The sequence below is a fragment of the Scylla paramamosain genome, chromosome 2 (genome assembly GCF_035594125.1).
Source record: "Scylla paramamosain isolate STU-SP2022 chromosome 2, ASM3559412v1, whole genome shotgun sequence".
NCBI lineage: Eukaryota > Metazoa > Arthropoda > Malacostraca > Decapoda > Portunidae > Scylla > Scylla paramamosain.
In genome coordinates, this window is record NC_087152.1 from 25695589 (window position 1) to 25714060 (window position 18472).

The 18472-nt window shown below is 44.7% G+C and overlaps 1 non-coding gene across 1 annotated transcript; it reads left to right on the forward strand.

The window, feature by feature from the left end:
* Positions 1-9608: 9608 nt before the first annotated feature.
* On the forward strand, positions 9609-9681 carry Trnat-agu (transfer RNA threonine (anticodon AGU)). Its single transcript has one exon. It is a non-coding gene; the product is annotated as a tRNA-Thr (tRNA).
* The last annotated feature ends 8791 nt before the right edge of the window (positions 9682-18472 follow it).

Sequence of the window (18472 nt, forward strand, 5' to 3'; positions counted from 1 at the left end):
TTGCCTCGCGTGGCGGCGAGAAAGGCGCCGCTGCTTCCCGGTCGCCGCCACCCGCTCTTCACCAGCGGTCGCAGCATGAAGGCAGACTTGGCTGTGCATAGCAGCTATGATAGAGTGGTCGACTTGAATGGCAGCAGTGTGCCTGAGGTGGTAGAGTCGGTGGGTGGGTTGGTGGAATGATGCCCGAGGCGGTAGAATCAGTGAGGAATGGAGCGAAATGCGTCATCATCGCTGCAGGAGCACACACACACACACACACACACACACACACACACACACACACACACACACACACACACACACACTTTTCACAATATTTGCTCCTCTCCGGAAGACGTGTCTGCCGAATAATACAATACTAACAAATGGCCAAGGCTTGACACGCGGATAGACTGACAAATGAATATTCTATTGATGCCTCACGGGACACATTAGTGGGAAGTATCACCTGCAGTGCTGCGAAGCAAGACACTGTACGGAGTGACGCCTCGAGGCAGCTGTTGAGCATACTTTCCTGCTGTTGTTGGTGCTGCCAAGGCTCTCACAATAATTAGAGCATGTGATATTACAGCCACACTTTAGGCGTACGAGGACTGCAACTGTTACTGTTGCTCGGTATCAAATTATTTGCTTTTATGTTAATGCCAAATAATTTGTAACACACAAACACGCTTCATATTTACTGCAAAATATATTATTTTCAACTCTGCACTGTCTAGTTATTTTCTTCTTTCTTTTTTTTTTTTTTTCAATGCAGTAAATATTGATGAATGCTATTTTCTGTTTTACATTTTGAATTAAATAAACATGTTAACACAAGTGGTTAAACATTGTCAATTAACTTCTTAGGAATATTTCAGGCTGCTGAAAATTCCATGAGCTGAGCCTCTGTCGCGAAGGAGAGTAAATCATTCCTGGGAGTTCATCATTTCTCTCTCTCTCTCTCTCTCTCTCTCTCTCTCTCTCTCTCTCTCTCTCTCTCTCTCTCTCTCTCTCTCTCTCTTGCTTTTGCATGTTTAACTGTAAATTACCTTCCTTAATGGGGGATTGTACGATCCGGACCTGAAAAAAATCTTTTTTCTTTTTATTTTCTGCATTTTTTCTGCTTCTTTTGATATATGTAATGTTTTGATAAAAGAAATTCTTCCCCTTATGTAATGAGGTCTTCCGTCATGAAATTCCAGTTTCGCCCGCCGCGAGACATGTATAATAATAAGTTTTCCTTTATTTTCCCTATTTTTCCCCATATTTTTCTGACATACCCGTTTTTCTTTAATTTCCTATGGAAATCTACGGTTCTCTCAGTGCGCACATCAGAGAGCACGAAACATTAGTTATAAACTTTTTTCTCACATTTATATACGAAAAATAAAATTATATAATTGTTTTTTTTCGTAAATCCAGGAAATTATCAATCAGATCAAATAATCAGATATCTTTGGCATTAACATTTCATGTATTTTAAACAGTTAAACACTGGTTTTTACTTAGAAATATGGCGAAATATAACAAAAATTGTTTTCCCCCTTCCCCTCCCCCCGGTAATTAAGCATGCAATCATGAATCGTTCTCGGCCAATGTACATAACTTATCTGAAACTATGCCTGCCTTTTCAACATAATATGATGTATGTGTCATGTGAATTTGAAGTCCGTGGCTGCAACTGGTGAATTATAGTCACCCCTTAAACTTTATGACGCGATATCTCGAAATGGCGGATTTTGGCATATAAAAATTATCTTTCTGTTGTTGTTATTTGTGTTACACATATATGGGCCATTGCAGCTTAGGAAACTATGAGAGGCGAACAAAGTCTCCTATCATAATTTTTGTTTGGAGTTAATTTTTCATTTTTGACAAATATTTGAAAGTCAATTTTTTTTTTTTTACTTTTTAACGAACAAAAAAAAAAAAATATCGCAGAAAAAAAGCATTGTTCTCCCATTCTTCCCGATTAAAATGTTTTTTTTTTTTTTAATGAAAGAAATTTGTCCATAAATAAGGAAGGAGATACGGGTTGAACATAGGCAATTTAACATGGGATTACCGATTTTACAACCGCCCTTTATGTTGCTGTTTCTAATATTATATTCTTATTCATATGTTTGGGAATGGCTTTGATGCAGTGTATGATTTTTAGTTCATTCTTCTATTTATTCACTTATCTTTTTAGAGTTGGATGTATTGGTGTACGTAGAGGCAACTGTGAGCTGCAGGATCAGAGAGAGAGAGAGAGAGAGAGAGAGAGAGAGAGAGAGAGAGAGAGAGAGAGAGAGAGAGAGAGAGAGAGAGAGCAAAGGTGTTGAGGATTTGGGAGTGCCGGAGTTGGATTAAGGGAAGGTTCAGTGCACGCAGAAAAATAAATGTGTGAATGGATTGTGTATCAGCTTTGTCTGGCTACGTGAGTCGTCAGGGCGAGTGAAGGAGAAAGATGTGCGTGTATGTGAGGATATGGAGGGCTTGTGCACAATCCTTCGGTACATTTTTATGAAAGGTGGAGGAAGGATACAGTTAGATATGTGTGATATGTGGCTTAGTTTATCTTTAAGGAAGTGAAGATAGTGGTAAACTGGCTAAATCACATAGAAACAGTATATTATATGGTTCATGAAATAATTATTGTTCATGCGTCACCACCACCACCACCACCACCACCACCACCAGCATGCATGTCAGACTGGCTGGTGGTGGTGGTGGTGTTGGTGGTTGTAGTGACTAGTTGTACATTATAAGCATTCTCATTCCCTTGTTTTTAATCAGCTGGCGCGAGATTGAAGAGAAGTTTTTACAAGTTTGCGTTTCCAATGTAATTACTGCATGGTGGGGAACTTAAACTTGAGAAATGAGTGCCTTTCTCCTCCTCCTCCTCCTCCTCCTCCTCCTGGTGTCCATTAATCTGACGCACTCCGCCAACACACTTGAGGTAACTTTCCTGTCGTGACATTAATCTTCATTGGGGTGAGTCGTCCCGTTCAGCCTGCCCCCACATTCCTTCATTACGTGGCGGGAAAATTACACAACTCCTCGAGGGTTTGGTGGAACTCGTGTCTTGGGAAACCTTCGTGCGGCGGAGTGCACTCTTTGTGTATTCAGTGTGGGGTGTATTTTTCATTCGTAGACTTTCCCCTGGTGAGCAGAATGACTCTAGTTGCACTGGATCTAAATGTTTAGCCTCCATCACCACAACAATCTTGGTGCCTGAGTGCCCAATACCTTACCACACCAGAACACGCAAGAATGCATAACAGTATTAGAATTAAGCTCACTTTTCTCGTTGCAGTTCTTTCATATGTTCCTCCTTCCTTCCCAGAATCTTTTACGCCATGACATGCGCTCGTATCGACAGAAACTGAAGCGAACTCTGTAAAATTTTAATGGTGCAGAGCTTCACGGTGACGAGCGTTTTAGGTAAGGTTGTGTCGATTCGTAAGCCGCGCGTTGCCTCGTCCCCTCAGGTCTTGCCTTTGATCTTGGGAGTGTCCGGACAAAAATACCATAAAGAATACCTCCGCCGGACAAACTGTGACATCAAGGTTACGGCAGAGATATCCCAAGATAACCATTTATCGACTAGCCCGTGAAGGAGGATGAAAAGTTGTGTGGAGTGTGCGGCGACCACTGACCTCTGACCACTGCACCTAGCGAGGCGATAGAGTGAGAAAGGAAGAATTTGGAGAGAGAATCTGTTAAAACTCGATTATGTTTCTTCGGAAATGCTATTACGACTCAGAAGTAAGGCGACATTCCTCACTGCGAGATTTCCTTTTAGGCTTGACTGTAAGGAGAGAAGAGGAGAGGAGAGGGCTCATTTAGTGACAGGTGGCTTGTTGTCTGATAACAGCAAGAACTTCTGTCTGGCAAGTGTTGTAACCGTCTGCCAGTGCTGTCTATCTCCGTCATAGCTTATTATTTTCTTTTTGTAATTAATATAGTAATGCCATTATATTGATTACTTCACCAGAACTTCGGTTTAAAGGAGGAAATTATTTGCGTTTGATTATAGAGTCTGTGAGCGAGGACATTGATATACTTGTTCTCGCAGCAGCAAGTAATACAACCTGAGGGCACAGAACTCTCCCTTAATGTCCAGGAAGCTGCACAAGACACTGAACACACAGCGGAAGGAACACGCAAGATGCTTAGTAAGATGCACGGCTCTCCACCAACTAAAGGCTTACTTGTAACATTTGAAAGGAAATGAAAGAAAAAAAAAGGATAATGAAAATGTTATATAACTCCATGGGAAGAAAAGCCTCGATTGTCTGCTTTCTGCGCAATGCTAATAATGATTGCATGCACACACACACACACACTCTCTCTCTCTCTCTCTCTCTCTCTCTCTCTCTCTCTCTCTCTCTCTCTCTCTCTCTCTCTCTTTCCTTCGTTCCCTGTCGGAAAAAAATGGAAATAGTTTAGGAGAAATTGTTTATTTTCGTGGTCACCAAAAAAGGATACAATATTATTAAACATTTTTCCTATCCCAGCAATAAGATTGACTAAAAATACTTCTTCACTGAGGGGAAGTTAAAAAAAAAAGAAAAAAAAATCTTCTCATGGACTTCTAATTCTTTATAGGAAATGCAGCGTTCCTTCATCACTTTAATGGGCCATGAGAACATTTCTTTAAGTGAACGTGCTCGGTGTGACGATACGGTTTTTACGTTCAGTCGTTTTCTTTCTTTATGGAGTCGTACATTTACAAGTTATCGCCACAATTTCATTCACGACTATTACTCTTGATATTTTCACTACTTATTTATCATCTTACCTCACTATCTATCATACTTCTTGTCTACGTGTGTACCTATCTGCCAGCCAACATGTGGATTTGAATACTAAATTGTTCGTTTTGTGGGAGGAATACAAAGCGAACGGGCTGGACAATGTGTGGAGGATTACTGCGTAGAATGCTGGCAGACTGTCTTCAGCCTCTCTCTCACCGCCGCAATGTTGCATCTCTAGCTGTCTTCTACCGCTATTTTCATGCTAACTGCTCTTCTGATCTTGCTAACTGCATGCCTCCCCTCCTTCCGCGGCCTCGCTGCACAAGACTTTCTTCTTTCTCTCACCCCTATTCTGTCCACCTCTCTAACGCAAGAGTTAACCAGTATTCTCAATCATTCATCCCTTTCTCTGGTAAACTCTGGAACTCCCTGCCTGCTTCTGTATTTCCACCTTCCTATGACTTGAATTCTTTCAAGAGGGAGGTTTTAAGACACTTATTCATCAATTTTTGACCACTGCTTTGACCCATTTATGGGACTGGCATTTCAGTGGGCATTTTTTTTATTGGATTTTTGTTGCCCTTGGCCATTGTTCTTCCTACTTAAAAAAAAAAAAAAAAGGCAGGGCAGGGTGGTGGAGAGTGGGGGAGGAGGAGGATGGGCAAGCTGGACTACGGTGGATTACACGAGAAGAACAGACACATGGAGGCTTGCTGGCTTACAACGGGGCTTTGTACTGAGCTAAACACTGTAGCTCGAACAGATAGAACCAAACAAGACTTCTTTTCCTGCTATATCCTTTCCTTAGCGTGCTGGCAAGGGACGAAGTATTGCTGGATGGACGCGGATGGTGGATGTGGGGAGTCATGGCTGAGAAAGTGGATGTAGACATGTTAAATTTGAAATGAGTTTAAAAGTGGAACATAGGGCAAGTTTAGTGTGACGGGAGGATGAAGAGCTGTAGGGTTGTGGTGGAGGGCGGCGTGGGAGTGGAGGCAAGCCGGCAGCACTCACTTCAATAGCAGCAAGTCAGGCAGATATACGTTTAGCTTTACATATTCTCAGATCTCTCGTCCATTTCATCTCTCCGCCGCGGGATTATGGATTCTGTGCTTCTTCCCCTCTGCCGCGTGTCCCTCACCTTCTCCACTGGATTTGTGCACGGAATATCTATTTAATACACATATGTAGACTTCTTTTTGTACTCAGATTCCTTCCCGGTGAGGTGCGGTACGTTTTGGTACATGCAAGATTTATATTTGACTTTACCTCAGCTCAGATTTTCCTTTGGTTCATTGATTTTGACTACTGGGCGGATCTAGTTTTTCTTCTTTCCTCATCTCTTTCATGCACTCCGCCTTATTGTTTTCTGGTCTGCCTCTTTTGTGCTTTGTATTTAAACATTTTCCACGTATATATGACGCTCGTCGGCCTGCTGTACATTTTTTTATATTTAATGATCAAGAGCTGGTGTACTAATGTTGAATTTGCTGGGGTAGGGTTGTTACTGATGTCATTGCTACACACACACACACACACACACACACACACACACACACACACACACACACACACACCACCTAACTCTTTCATAGGCAAAATAGGACATTCAGAGTAGCCGAAGCCCATCCACCGTGGAGAGAAACACCTTTTAAGATCACCAGCCTCCACTCCGCCACTCGGGTCCAAGGCATGGATGTAAAGGTAGAGCGAATCGGGTCTTACCAACAAACTCAGTTACTCATCTTCGGCATAAAGGCTTAGCAACGCACTAGATAAGGCTCTTTTTTACCCTCCCCTTTATTTTGTCCTCCTAAACAATGCAAAAGTAAATTAGTGTTCATATTCTTTCATCTCTTTTACTGATGAATTCTTACTACGCCTGTGTCTTTTATTTTTCCTTCCTACGACCTGCTGTTTCAAGAAAGGGCATCAATACACTTCCCAAACTGCCCAGAGAGAGAGAGAGAGAGAGAGAGAGAGAGAGAGAGAGAGAGAGTGTGTGTGTGTGTGTGTGTGTGCATGAGCAAGTATTGGACACACACGTATTTATCATGAAAAAATTTATCAATCTCTCATATTGATGGCCTCCAGGATGTGTCTAACTCCTACCATCCTTAACTGCAGCAACATATCCTCGTGTAAGAATGACAAGGAAATCACTGAGAAAAATATAATGCATTTCTATTGATGCTGGTGAAGGAAGACTGGCCGAGCGGAAAGCATGACCGTCCAGGTGGTATATGCGGTGTAATCTGCCAGTGACTGGTAGAAGGGATGAAGGCCGTCATCAGGGCAGGCAGACGGTGCTTGCCTAGATAGTGCCTGGATGCATCGTTGCGCCTCACAGCTAAGGGGAAATAGACAGGGAGGCAGGGAAGGCAGATGGTACTTGCCTGGATGCTGCGTCTGTGCCTCGTCGCGTTGCGGTCCTTACAGCTAAGGGGAAGTAGACACAGACGAGTCTTAACCCTTCCCTGCGAACATTATCCATTTTGAAGTCCTGTTCTCAACCTGTTAGTGAATTTCTCTCAGGCCATAGTTAGATTTCACCTTTATAAGGGCTCACTGCTGGACGCGGCCTCCGCTGCACGAGGGAATGCACCAGGACAGGACAAGACAGGCTTCCCCCGCATAGAATAGATTGTAAAGCTGTGTCAGAGAGAGAGAGAGAGAGAGAGAGAGAGAGAGAGAGAGAGAGAGAGAGAGAGAGAGAGAGAGAGAGAGAGAGAGAAAGAGAAAGTAATAATAAAGCTAGATAAAGACAAATCAAGTGAATCAATATGTAGTTAAATGAAGAGATAAGTCAGTAAATAGATTAACGTCTAGTCGCATTAACACACAAGAGCTACTGAGATAGAGCACCATATAAAATTAATACCATTAGCTCCTCTGACTCCCTCTCCCCCCTGCCTGCCTAGTTAACTATTATACCTATTAATCAAACCAGATGAATGTGTGTAGGACTGCAGGCCATTGTCGTTGTGTCGAGTACCACTAATGCCGTGGCAATGAACGAGGAAACTTCTGTAATAACAAGTTAGGAGAACAACGAACAACTGTATCATATCTTGTGTATTGTAAGTGACGGCAGCCCCAGCAAGGCTCAATCCTTTGTGTTAGAGAAACAAGGGAGTGGATTCTGGTGGCGAGGAAACACGGGATGAACCAGGAGAGTTCTTCTCTTATATCTAGACGACCGCCTTTGTTACTTGTCATTCTCTGAAAAAGACGACAATCAAAATATCGGAGAGAGAGAGAGAGAGAGAGAGAGAGAGAGAGAGAGAGAGAGAGAGAGAGAGAGAGAGAGAGAGAGAGAGAGAGAGAGAGAGAGAGAGAGAGAGAGAGGGTGTGTGTGTGTGTGTGTGTGTGTGTGTGTGTGTGTGTGGTGCTGCTGCTGTTTCATCCCGTGTCTCTTTTTCCCCATCAAACTCCATCGAGCCTCTTGTTTTCACATTCACGACGCAGGCAACACATTGGTGAGGCAAGAGACTCACGCAGCCACACTGAAGCACACCTGTACACACACATCGCCCTCCCTGTAGTGTATAAAGCTTGTAAATGTCTCGAGATTCACCAGTGTCACGTAATTCACAGTCTTTCGTACGTATATTCACGGTCGAAAAAGAGGCGCTGAAACATGTCATAATATCTGCCCACTTGTTCATCCCCGGTGGAGTCCTTCCCTTCACCGCCTCACATCTGCAGCCTTCTCACGGCGCTGCATTCCTCCTTCCTTCCCTTCCTCATCTTTTCTCCACCACCACGTTTTCTTTCCCCTCTCCCTGCCACACCTCTCCACTCCCTCCACTCCGACGCACTCCTTCCTAATCTCCTTGCTAAAGTTCTCGCAGTAAATCCAATATTTATCGTGGGACTTGACAGCAAAATTTATCCTTAAGGCCGAGGTGTTTCTGTAATAAAATGGTAATGTAAATATGTAAGGCTCAACAACTTTTCTCCTTTGTGGCTAAAGAATGCAGCTGGACTATTTTTAAACTCGCCTCCTGTATTGCGGCCAGAGAGACACGCCGGAGATGGAGGGAGGAGGGGGAGGCATGTGAGGGTCTGGAAACTTTCAATGATAGCTGAAGTAGTTCTTGGTTCAGTAACTTAAGCTCGCGGACACATGTTGGGAAGACTGCTAGTGGTTTTTGTACGAGACGCTGGTGAGGACAGGGTGTTGCCATAGACTGCCTTGGATGAAAGCACTGCCACCACCACCCCCGTCATGGATTCAGGAAGACGTGGACTGCGGTGGCAACGGAAGGGTGTTGTGGTGGTGGTGATAGGAGTACGGAGAAAACCACGTGTCACTCGCGATGGCACACACACACACACACACACACACACACACACACACACACACACACACACACACACACACACACACACACACACACACACACACACACACCACCGCCTGCCCAGCTGGATGTTTTTTCTTCGTATGAGAGACTCATCTGGATGGTCCTGTCGGAGGTCAATCATAACTCCCTGTAGTGCACGGGGCCATAAGGCTTCCACCTGACACCTCAGGCTCGGTAATTACCATTATTCACAGTGCAGTGACAAGAACACGAGCCACCACGTAATGTGTTTAGGTGCAACTGCAGGGAATTAAATGGGTCTGATTACTGTAATGTAGCTCACGCCATGCTGCGAACCCCCAAGCCGAGCAGCGGGGGTAACAACAACATCAGATGGAGTGACAGGCGTGTGCCACTGCCCTCAGCCTTGTGTGAGCCTCGCTGGTGGGCGCGGATCACGTGCGATGCTGGTGATCCTGTGTTGGTCATGAGTCTGGCGCATCACATCCTTGCATGCGACATGATGGCCTGCATTTGTGGCTCGTGTGTGTGTGTGTGTGTGTGTGTGTGTTGTGCCTTCATAGCTCAGTGGCTAGAGCGCTGGTCTAGTAAACCAGAGGCCGGGAGTTCGATTCTCTCTGAAGGCAGAAGTATTCTCACGCTGTTAAATGGTAAGATTTTAGCTCAGTGGCTAGAGCGCTGGTCTAGTAAACCAGAGGCCGGGAGTTCGATTCTCTCTGAAGGGAGAAGTATTCTCAAGCTGTTAAATGGTAAGATTTTAGCTGCGTGTCGGTATGTGAATCGCAAGAATACCAGATACATCGACAAGTCGAACGCACATTGCGGCGGCGGCACTCTCATGTGCTGCCGCCACTCCTACACGAGGGTGTGTGTGTGAAATTTTATACACTTTTTTGTGTGTATTTCAACATAAAAAATGTAGTTCTATGTTTTATGTAGTGATTGACGAGCCTGGGGTGATGTGGACGCACGGCTCGTGATGGCAGGTGATGGAAGTCAAATAATTACTTCTTGACTCGAATTCACACGGACAATATAAGGATGGAAAAAACTGTAATCGAAACATGATTTTATTCCTTTCATCCAGCCTGCCCTTTCCTGCCCTGACCTGTATCGCTTCGTCACTCCCCGCCTAGCTCCTTCCAGCCCCGCCCTGTCCCTCTCTAGCACTTCGACCTCTGCCTCCCGCTATTCCCTCATCGTGTCTTTCATCTATAATTATAATTGCAGCGGCCACACAAAGTTTATGATTTTGACTTAGTGTGGGCATGTCAGCACATTCATGAATTGCTTGCATGTATTCTTGTGTGTTTTGTGTGGCCATGTTTCAGTGAGTTACGGTCATGTGATGTGTCCGTGGCTCTGTGGCAGTGTGTTGTGGTGTTTACTTAATAGTAATGGAAGAAAATGATCCAGAACTGTTAATGTGAGCAACTCAACTTCATATTTTTCAAAGAATTCTTGCTGACGAATCCACGTGGCAACGCTGCGGTAATATGAAAACTTGTTTGTACACTCCATAAGCCATTCCAATTTCCCTCCTATTTTTCCTTCAATCTCTCGTGACGCTCGTGTAAGTCTTGCCCCAACATTTGCTGCGCCGCACCGCCTTCCTTTTCCTGGAGTGTTCCCGTCACACCGATCAAACACGAGGGCATCGCTGATCCCAATATATATATATATATATATATATATATATATATATATATATATATATATATATATATATATATATATATATATATATATATATATATATATATATATATATATATATATATATATATATATATAATGATTAATATTGCAGTGCACCAAGATTCAGGAAGCTTCTCTTGGTGTGTGCTGGGGAAATAAATGAGCTTGCGTTCCCAAGTCTTTCAAAACATCCACCAATATTCCGTCCTCTCCCGGGCCTTTCTTGCTTCGTTCCTTGAAGGGCAGAGGCTACAGCGTTCGTTGTCATCTGGTGAAATCTTTACTGCTCTCACCGTGATATTAAAACACTGAAAGTATGCGTGCATATTTTTCTGCCATTTTATTCTTATGGTCAATGGCTTCATCCTCTCCGTCTTTCAGAACCAGTCTTCGTTTGACTGACGGGAAATCTCTGACTATTTTGAATGATTTTTACTTTTATATTTTCAACATTCATATTTTCTTTTTTTTTCTTGGTCTTTTCCTTGTTAATTAATTTCTTAGTTTTATTTTGTCATTTTTATCTCTTCTTTAAAACTGCGTATTCACTGTTCCTCTCACACCTTCAAATGTCACCTTGTAAATTTTTTTTTCCGTGTTGACATTTGGTGGAGTCTTTCCTCTGCACCTTCCACTGTCAAGTCTTTTCAAGTTTATTGTTACAGTGTCATCTTCAACAGTTGCAGTCTGAAATATGTCATTTATTTAAAGTTGAAAATAATTTAAATTATGTATGGACAGCGGTGGTCTCACAGCCCCAGGTTGTATGAGAGATTCATTGCCTAGAACTTGCCTACTGAGACAAGAGAGAGAGAGAGAGAGAGAGAGAGAGAGAGAGAGAGAGAGAGAGAGAGAGAGAGAGAGAGAGAGAGAGACCGCCTAGTATTTAAATACGTCCTGCTATTCGCCCAATCCTTGTCACCTGTCTTCGGAAACGCGTGTTGGACATGTACTCGTGTAGCCAATAACTCGCGTGGAGGAAGCAGATTAACTGTGGAAATCTTTCACCTTTGGCGCTCCTCTGTACAAGGCGGAGAAGAGAAGGGCGGAGGATAAAACCAGAATTCCGCGCTCTTCACTACAAGGTCCACGGCGCCCAAATTGAGGCGCCGTCCTCACTCACCCGCATGAAACGCGAGTAGTCTTCTTCCGTCCCTTCCTCCCTCCCTTCCAGCTTTTCCTTCCGTCCCTTCCTCTCGTCCCTTTCCTTTCCTCTCCTGAGCATATCTTTCTCTTCCATCCCACCTTGCCTTTTCTGCTTCCTCCTCACTTCTTCCTCAGCTTCCTCCCCGCTCCGCTCGCTTCCTCCCTCCTGGATGGTAAAACTTGAGACCCGCCAATATCAGGGCAATGCTTCATATCCGCGTCAGTGCGCCCCGTGGTGGTGGTGGTGGTGGTGTGATCGAGAGTGAGTGTCCGTTTATTGTACATTCACTTCAGTATTGGGTAAGATCATGGCCGGGGAAGGTTTGCTCACTCCCTCCTCTGCTAATTCGTTTAATCTTGTTAACCATTATGTGGTTTTAATGCGCTCTCTTTTTGCGTGGGTGAGAAACTATTGTATTGGTAGTTCTCTTTCTTATGATTAGCTACGAGTAAATTATATGGATGGCATTTCTTTTTTCTACTGTCTTGAACGATTTGAAGAGCGCAGAATCAAGGCATCTCCAGATCTCATTTAACTCCACGACTGGAATCCCTTTTCCATTAACTTTTTTTTCCGTGTAGCTGTAATTAAACCCCCTTTTTTTTATGTAGCTCATGACTGTCCTCTTCACACGTTTAAAAATAGTTTCAGGTTTACCTTTACAGTTCAGTATACCATGTGTACTCGTATGTAATTCCGAGGGCAGTGCACCGAGGAGGAAGTCTTTACTTTTGTGTCTCGTGCCCCTTGGGTGTAAATAGATTCGTTCTCGTGTCGTCGTGGTCTTTTTACCGAGTGAGAGCGAGAGATGGAAGGTCTGGGAGGGTATTCTGTCAGTCTGTCACCATCACTGGGCGTCTGGTTGCCTGGCGTCACGTGTCCTCCCCGACCGCTCACGGTTTTTATCCCCTCATGACTCTCTGTAACCACTATGGGGAGTCGCCCCCGCCCACACGTACACACAAGCTGGTACACACAAGCTGGTACACACGAACAGGCAGACAAGCACACATGCACTTAACCACCTCTCTCTCTCTCTCTCTCTCTCTCTCTCTCTCTCTCTCTCTCTCTCTCTCTCTCTCTCTCTCTCTCTCTCTCTCTCTCTCTCTCTCTCTCTCTCTCTCTCTCTCCATCACGACACAAGGCAAGGAGACCCTTCACACACTCTCTGACTCCTTCCCCTTCCCTGGACGTCGTTTTTTCTCGACAGTTTCCTTCCTCCTCGTCCACGACACACAATGATGCCATGGAAGTGAAGTGGGTGAGTGTTGAGGCAAGACATACATATTCATAAAATCAAGTACAGTTAAAGTTTCTATACCGATCAGGGGTGCTGCTGATGACGGTGGTTGGGAGGGGGGTGGTGGCCCTGGTGGTAAAGCTGGTTGGTTGTTGTAGTAGTGGAGATACTGGTGATGGTCGTCTTCAGTTGCTTCCTCCTCCTCCTCCTCCCTTTTTCCATTTGTGTCTCTCCACTCCTAACATTGCACCTCCTCACCTCACTCCCAGCATCACTTTTCACTCCCGTAAAACACACAACCAGCTCTTGCCTCACCCCTCACCCCACCTCACTCTCAATACTCCTCTCCCTCCCCCACCCCATCTCGCCCCTCCTGCGCCCCACAGCAAGACGTGTCCTCACATTCTCTCCCTTCTAACCCGCCTGGCTCACTGGAGTGCAATTCTCTCACGTGTAAATGGAGTGTGTGAACGGCAGGTGTTACAGTGATTAATGGCCGCGTTTGTATTAAGCTGTGACCAGAGGGAACATATGCCTTAATTCTGGCGGCGCGTCCTGGCGGTGATCCATCAGTACCCAAGCTGAACTGGCGGCGGGAAGGTGGTGCCGCCCTCCAGCCTCACTCCTCTCCCTTCCTCCAGTGTGTTGGCCACGTGGGGAATGTGTCTGCAGGTCGTCGTCACTCGCCAGCATTGATACTTGCTTCCCGGTATTGAGTCCCGGCACTGCTGATGTCTTGGTGTGTGTCGTGTTGTAGTAATGAGGCTGCACTGCCGCTTGTCATTTCACCTGAATGACAAATTGATTTGCCTAGATTTATTTGTTATTTACACTTACTTATGGGAAGAAAAAATGTATATATTTCATAAAAAAAAAAAAAATCAGTCACCTTAGTTCATAAATAAATGTTATTCCTCGGAACCGCAAACACCAACCTTCAGATAAGATGCGGAATTAAGGAACATTTGTCGAAAAGATGTAAATCTTTGTGCGCCACCAGATTTGATCTTTTTTTAAGTATGTACGCTTTGGTGCTTAAATCTTCCTTGCCATCTGATGCAGAGCGAGAGGATCACTGGAATACTTGCAGCTAAATAAGAAGCAAGTGGAAGCCTTTCAAAGAGGAGATAAACCGAGGGATGACTGTGTGGTGGGGTGAGAGCGTCCAATACAGAGTAAGCAGCTTGCCGCCACACACCAGCAAACTTATACCATCGCTGCGTGAAGGAAGGAGGGAGTTGAGGAGCGTCCTGCAATGCCCTTACGTTCACTGATCGCGGTTTGATGGTTTCATTATGTGTGTGTGTGTGTGTGTGTGTGTGTGTGTGTGTGTGTGTGTGTGTGTGTCTGTGTGTGTGTGTACCGACAACGAGAGGAAGGGAATCGGCTGCTATGGACGACCAGATCTCTTGCTGAGGCCTGGCTCTCTCTCTCTCTCTCTCTCTCTTTCTCTCTCTCTCTCTCTCTCTCTCTCTCTCTCTCTCTCTCTCTCTCTCTCTCTCTCTCTCTCTAACCACCACCACCACCATTCTTCCTTATGCAGTTCTGGGGAAACAAAAATTGAGGCTAGGAATCAAGGTGGTGTTGATGGGCAGGTTACGGCGCGCACCTCCAGTGAATGTAGCGGGAATGACTGTTCAACGGCCGTAAAGCTCCTGCAGCCGGGAATGAAGGCGCCTCGCTGCTCATGTGCTTTTCCCAGGGAGCGAAAATGAAACAGAGGCGTTTGTATGTCACGGGGATGTGTGTTCAGGACCCCGGGGGCAAACTTAGGTCTGGTGTGCCGCACTCTTTGTTGCTGTTGAGGCCTTTGTGTGGTGTTACTCAAACCTTACTAACTGATGCCCGGCTGTGTTGTTCAGTGTTCTGTGTGGTGATACTGAAGCTTTATTAAATGATGCTTGCTCTGTTCATTTTTTTTTCTTGTATATATGAGTGTGTTATTGAAATCTTTAATGGGTGTCTGTCTGATTTCCTTCTGGCTTTCACACCCGCCTTGTGCTGGTGCTGTTGTTCCTCTCACCTGGTGGCGGTTAGAAAATAGAGGATGCGGGTTTGTGTTGTTTTCGGTATCTCGCTACATTGTTCTTTTACGAATACTACCCGAAAACACGTCCTTTATTTCCTCCAGTCATTTTTCCAAGTGTAGCTGTAAATAGATTACCTTGCGATGTGCCCACTGTGACACACACACACACACACACACACACACACACACACACACACACACACACACACACACACACACACACACACACACACACACACACACACACACACACACACACACACACACACACACACACACACACACACACACACACACACACACACACACACACACACACACACACACACACACACCACCACGACCACCACTACCTGTGAGGAGAGATTTCCATGATGAATACAAAGTGGTTCCTTTCTTTCAAGATTAACAAGAGAGCAGAGTCCATTTAAGCAAAACGTCTTGAAGTGTCCAGCAAACAACGCCAAGAAAAACCTAACCTCTTTATGAATGTGTGTGTGTGTGTGTGTGTGTGTGTGTGTGTGTGTGTGTGTGTGTGTGTGACTTTGATGTGCACCACTAATGCATATACATGTGTAAGTTCGCACACACCTTATTAGTTCTCACTTTTCGTATGTAGTGATTGTTTTTTTCCGGCTCTTTTTAAATTTTCGTTTTCTTTTTTATCATTCCCTTCCTCATTTCTCTGTAGATCTGTTTTCTCGTTTCTTGTATGTTATCCTGTCCCTCTTTCCTTATGTAATTTTACATTTTTTTCTTCTCATTTTATTCCTTTACACTGATTTTTCATTTTCTATACTGCCTTTCCCATCTTCCACATTTCTTTCTTTCAGTATTCATCTATTTTTCGTACTTCTTTGCGAAATCTTTCATGATACACACTGTTATCGTGTCCTATCCAGAGACAGGGAAAAATTCAGCACGTGCATCGTCACTATGGGGTTTTCCATATAGTAAGTGAGTGCTTCACGTAATTCATATTATGCATTGCAGTACTTTACTTGTTGTTTTAAATAAAGTCAGCTCAGCATAATCCTCTTGGCGAGCCTTACAAAATATTAATTTCGGTAATTATCAAAACAATATATTTTTCCTCGTGCAAGTGTGTGTGATGACAATTTTTTATTTATTTATTTATTTATTTATTTATTATTTACAGATCCGAATCTTTGATAATGTAGTGGCCAGGCAGAGTACATTTAGTAATCATTGTTGAAGTATTTCCCGGTGGAAGGATGATGGATGAGCTGAGCTGAAAGAGAACAGGAATGAATAAGGGTCTGCGCAAGAAACAAAGCAGAAGAGGGAATACATTTTAGGTAAAGGTGTACTGAATTAGCCAGAGCAGTAAAGAAAAAAGATACCCTATACAGGAAAAAAGAATTATGAGATAAGGGACGCAGGGGAAGGTAAATGGAATCTGAGGGTGTTCCTGCAGGTGTTCAGGACAGAAGGTGAAGACAGAGTGCTCGGTTTTAGACAGTGAATGGGAAAGTGACAAAGAGCATTCAACAGTAGTATTGTGTTACTGAGTTAGTAGATTCTCTTAACTGGTCTAAAGCCAACATGTTAATGTGTGTGTGTGTGTGTGTGTGTGTGTGTGTGTGTGTGTGTGTGTGTGTGTGTGTGTGTGTGATTATAAACTGTTTGCCGTAAGGGATCCGGAAGCGTGCGGTCAGAAGCTTGGCGGCCTAGGGGGCGACGGAGGCCTGGTCTCGGGTGACGGCGCCGCTCAGTACCTGTGTCATTACCTGGAATGGGAAGGAACCCTTAACCCGGAACACACCTGCTTGACTAATGAGGCGAAGTTAGTGCGCTGGTGGTAAGCTGGAAATAATAGGAAAAAGAAACTGCTGCCTCGCATGAAAATAAGTCCCCAAGAAACCAAGACAAGCCAACAGTCATCCAGGCTTCATCAGCCAAGGGAAGCCAACATGCACCAGAGCCCTGATCAGCCGAAGAGAGCGAAAACAATGTCAACACCTTTATCCTCTCCCTCACGTGGAATCCCAGAGGTCGCTGAGAGGCAAATCAATGCTTGTTCTGCCAACATTCGTCAGTCTCTCCCTTTCCTTGACATCTTAAACCTCTCGGCGTGTCTCTCTCCTCCTCGCCCCTCCAGATGTACCTGAAATAGTCGGACGCCCTTCTCATCACCGCAACATTAGACGGTTCCTAGTCCCATTAACCTGCTGATGAGACTCTGCAGATCTTTACTTAGAAGGAGTTGCTCTTTGGTCTCCCCTTCGCCTGAATTAACCAGCCCTTGTCTCAGTTAAGTACCATTACTTCAGCGCCAAGCTCGATGCGTGATTCCGTTATTTTTCGTTCCTCAGGCACGACTTGCATGCGTGGCCAGCTCGGCAAGGTGATGCCACTCTCTGTGTCTTGCTGTATTGACCACTTTGGCTTTTGCAACAGCTTACTGTAATACTTTCATGTGTCTCACTATCATTACTTCACCAGTGCTTTCGATCACACACACACACACACACACACACACACACACAGAGAGAGAGAGAGAGAGAGAGAGAGAGAGAGAGAGAGAGAGAGAGAGAGAGAGAGAGAGAGAGAGAGAGAGAGAGAGAGAGAGAGAGAGAGAGAGAGAGAGAAATACAATTTTTCTCTGATTGGAACGGAATCGTGATTGGTTGCCCCGTATCCTGGTCTCGGTGGTGTCAGTGGCTGTGCTTGGCAGGAAACCCTAACATTTGCCCCGTGATGGCCTCCTATATGTAATGGAGGCTTGGGAGGAAGTCGCTGAATTGGCTGTGTGGCGTGTGGTGTGGCGTGGCGTGGGAGGCGGGAGGTGGAGGAGCGCGACGTGACAGGATGTGGGTCGGTCGAGAGTTGGTCTTTGTTGATATTGTTGGAGTATCATATTCCCAGTGAACCATTGTGACGTGAGATTGGAATATGATAGTCTCAATGTGTCAAGAGGATCGTATTGATAAAAGAAAAACATTTATAGTAAGGATAATGGTGAAATGCATTGCTCCTTCCATGATGCACAAAGTGCGTGAGAGGAATGCTTGTATTCTTCCTTTCATGAGTCATCAAGAGGAATGGCGCCCAGGCAGGATTGGAAGACGAGTGCAGCCATTGCGCCAATAGGACATGACTGACAGGATGTGAGAGAACACAAATTCATACTAACGAATGAAAGGCTGTTCATGAGAGCCAAATGCTTCATCGTGCGCGCGTGTGTTTGTACCAACAGTTGCTCCTACTTGTGTCTGTCTATGAAAATCCATCCGTTGGAGCTGATGGCGCCCCGCAGAGCTCAATGTTTTATAGACACAG